We start from the raw sequence: 4,089 nt of genomic DNA on the forward strand, positions 1-4,089 counted from the left end.
CCTTCAGCCAGAGATCCTACCCGGGATGGCCTACCAAGACTATGACTGAGTCCTGATGGTCAGTTTGGCTCAGAGGTGGGGAATGTGAATGTTTCTCTTCTCATCTATCTCTTCATGCTGCTGTTGCTCAGAACCATTCCTGCCCTTCTGCCTTCAGACTCAAGGCACATCTGCCTTCAGACTCAATGGCCACTCACAATTGAAATGATACTAAACTCAGGGACAGAAAGAAGGTGTTCTCATCATTCATTTATTCCCCTCACATTTTCAGCTTCTATTATGGTGGGCCTAAACCAAATGAGATGGCATCACTGCCCACCGAGGACTTCCAGACTAATAATCATAACTGCACACAACTTAGCACGTACTCCTTGCCAGGTACCATCCCAAGTCCTTTACTTGTATCAACTCATTTAATCCTTCCCATAATTCTATGGGGTAAATGTGCTATTATTATCATCCCTGCGTTAAAGATGGGGAAACCAAGGCACTACGAGGTTAAGGATCTTGTCCAACACTACACAGAGTTAAGTGGCAGATCTGGGATCTCAAACCAGGCAGTCTGGCTTCCAGGGCTATGCTCTTCACCAATGTACTATTCAATGACCTATGGAAATGAACTGTAAACAATGGAGATGGAGCATTTCTGGTATTAGGTATTAGTAGTCCATACATGCTACCGCACAGGGCCAACCTGCAAGGGGAAAGGTCAGGAAAGACTTTTAAGTCCTTGAGCAATATCTTGCCAGATGACGAGGGATTCTCCAGCCAGGTTGCGGGTGTGAGCTCCAGACAGAGGGACCCTTGTGAGCACAGATAGGAGATGGGATGTTGGAAGGAGTTGGCTCAGAGGAGTTGGAATAAAGACTTGGGGGGAAGGTGGAAAAATGGCAAGGCAAGGAAAAAAGCTAGAAAGCTGGCCATGTCCCTGAGGCTTTTTAAGTTATGCAAAAAAATAAGTAAATAAATAAAGATATCTTTCTTCTGGACCATACTCTCTCACTCAGTTCCACTTAGATCAGCATTTGAAGTCACTGGAAAATGAGAAAACCACAGCCCCCATGTGACCAAGGCAATACTGTCTCCTACTTGCTCAGAACTTGTTTTTGTTCCAGGCTTTTTAAGTGTCTCCTGCACTACAATGAGCACACGTGGTTAAACACAGCAGGTTAACTCCCACCAAACTGCTTAATGGGTGACACAGAATGGCTTACATAGTGGCACCCCGTGGGGGACTCTATTTTCAGCTCCAAAGCCAATCAGAAGAGACTCTTCATTGGCAAAAGACAACTACAACCCCATTGCCTTTGCAACCTGTCAGACAAGAGTTATAGAGGAGAGAAAATTTAGGTTTGGAAAGCAAAGTTGCAATATCAAACAAACAAGAGACTGTTCTAGGTAAATAGATGAAAAGTAAAGCAAGGAGCCAGCATTCTCTATAATGTGCTTCTGAGAGAAAATACAAACAAACAAACAAGTAAACAAAATGCATCTGTAGCAACGAATATGATATACAAGATACTGAAGGAAAACCCAAAGCAAGTACCACCGCAAAGGCAGAGTTGTGTGTCCTGACTCTGAAAAACCACACCCCATGTAGATGGGCTTCAGAAAAGAAGTGTGCGGCTTATGGAGGAGAACCTAGGGAACTCGGACACCTCAGGTAAAGTCCAGCCCAAATTGGATACAATTCTCTGACCCTACATACTGGAGAGGGTTTTCATTAGTTTCTAGAAGGAAAACAAAAACAATAACAGAATATTTACATCAGTATGGACTCTTTCATGGCCACTCTTACCCTTTCCTCTCCCTCCCCACTCAGGTTCCATTCCCAGAGTAGGAAACCCAACCCCCACTCCCCATCCCCCATACATGGGAACGGCCGCTCACAAGGGGCATGTCCCTGCTTGAGCAATCACAAGCCCCAGTCCTGCTCATGTGCCTTCCAGAGCTGAGCTGCGGTACTGGGTCCTTGGTTCCTAACACTGTTGCAGACTAGAAGGGAAGGTGCAGACCACGCGGGCATGGGGGCAGCTCAGGACCCCATGAAAACGTTGCCTTTCCCATTCTTCCATCCACACAGGGTCCTGAAGACCTTAAAAATAAAAGGACGAACCCAAGTTCCAGCTTGTTCATCTCTTTTGGGGAGGTGGACACATTCTGTCCTCTAGAAGCTCAGCAATGACTCAGTCTCCAAGGTGCTGAGGTGCTCCCTGACACGTCTCTCTGGGGAAGAACCAATGCACTTGCTTTAATCTCTGATAAAATAGTCTACTATATATATATATATATATATATATATATATATATATATTTACATGTTAGCTGTGTACTAAAACACCTATAGTTCTCTTTCCATGGGATGAGCCCAAATACTTGGTTTTTGAAGTACCAATTTACAGAACTACTTCAGGAACAGATTAAAGAGTTTTTCTGGATTGGATGGTCTCTCATGACAAATTCAGTCACAGTTCTGGTGTCCAGAGCAGATATCAGACAAGCAGCCCCTTTAGTGAATGTTGCCTGACCTAAATTCATTTCTGCTGGATGTGTCCTATCACTCAAATTTATCCAAGCACAGAAAAAGAAAGATGGGCCAATAAGTGAATGAAATATGGATGAGTTATATGGTTCATCTAAGGCAGAGTTGATGTCTAGATACCTACTCTGACTCGAGATATTACTATGGCCTCTGTGTGTGTGTGGGTGTGTGTGTGTGTGTGTGTGTGTGATTTGCCTGAAAGTTTTGGGCTGACCCCCTAGCAAGAACCACCCAACCCCTCACCTCCCAGGAATTGCTTCCTGAAATCTTACAAGGTACAGTGCTGATTGGAGTTTGTGATGATTGGTTCCCTAATATCCAGTGCATCAGCTTTGAAATTAATCCCTTAAGACTCCAGGGTTGAAATGTCACACAAATATTTACCAAAGTATGATGAAGTGAAGATCATTAAGAGATAGTATTCAATTTTGTCACACATGTCCACATTTGGTCTCGTACAAGCTGAGGAGCATCGCAGGACCCTCACACCACTAACTTTCTTCCAAGTGGCAGCCACAGCCATGAATATGCCACTCCAAAATTTAGTTGTCACACCATCAATTTAAAAAACCTATGTAACTCAAAAATGTTAAAAATACAGGCTCTATGTTTTATTCAGATCTTAGAACTCTATATGCTCCTTAAAATCATATGTATGTATTTTTAATTTTTGTAAAGAGGATAGTATATTCCCTAGAAAATAATAAAGAAACTGAAATTTGAGGCAAACCAGAGCCCATTGGAAATACAACTGAGAAAGCATATTACAGGCTCTATTACATATTTATCTTCTGTAAACAGATTCCTCTAAAAGGACCAAGTGCATACATTAGGATTAGGGTGTATTTCCTTTCTTTGTGGAGTGAATATAGTAATGCCAGAAAATGAGAACCATTACCACGCTAGAAGACTCTACTTCAAAACCAAAAATAAAGCCAAAGGATTGCTAATGACATACAGAAGCAGAAGTAAGACATCTTGTCTTATAATGTTTCCCACGTTCTTCTCCATGAATCCTCTGGATATTTTTGAAGGATGCTTCTATATACACATATCAAAACACCATCAAGGGAACCACTCCTGCTCTTTACTTCTCACTTTTAATCAACGCCCCCCCACACACACACACACAGCTGGCTGCCTTGGCAGCAGGGAGACAGATCAAGATGTTACTCAGCTCATATTACTGTCTTGTCCACAGGATCCATCAAGAGGCTGCAGAGACTTGCAGAGAACAGAGTGAATACAGCAGATCTGAAGTTGCACCCATGCCCAGCCTCAGCTAAAGCCCCCGTTCAACAGCAGAAGGTGAGATGTACAAGTAGACTCTGGTCTACACTCAAGTCATCATAGACCCAAACCCCAAAATGGCCTTAGTGAGCAAAGAGCTCAACCCAGACCTGGGCTTTCTTTCCACCCCCACCTTAGGAAACCCCCTTCCACCTTCCTTCTATGTTATTGGAGCTTTGAATTAAACACTGTGGTATGTAAGACACACAGATGGGAGACTTAAAGTGAAGAAAGAACAATTCTGAGCATCCCAAAGA

At 43.1% G+C, this 4,089-nt stretch overlaps 1 long non-coding RNA gene across 1 annotated transcript; it reads right to left on the bottom strand.

The window, feature by feature from the left end:
- Positions 1–1,419: 1,419 nt before the first annotated feature.
- On the bottom strand, positions 1,420–1,962 carry LOC116877283. The gene is made up of 2 exons (XR_004384601.1): positions 1,891–1,962; positions 1,420–1,730 (listed from the first exon to the last, which is right to left on the bottom strand). It is a non-coding gene; the product is annotated as an uncharacterized LOC116877283 (long non-coding RNA).
- Positions 1,963–4,089: the final 2,127 nt, after the last annotated feature.

Source organism: Lontra canadensis, unplaced genomic scaffold (genome assembly GCF_010015895.1).
Source record: "Lontra canadensis isolate GAN:19392208 unplaced genomic scaffold, GSC_riverotter_1.0 scaffold51, whole genome shotgun sequence".
Classification (NCBI taxonomy): Eukaryota; Metazoa; Chordata; class Mammalia; order Carnivora; family Mustelidae; genus Lontra; species Lontra canadensis.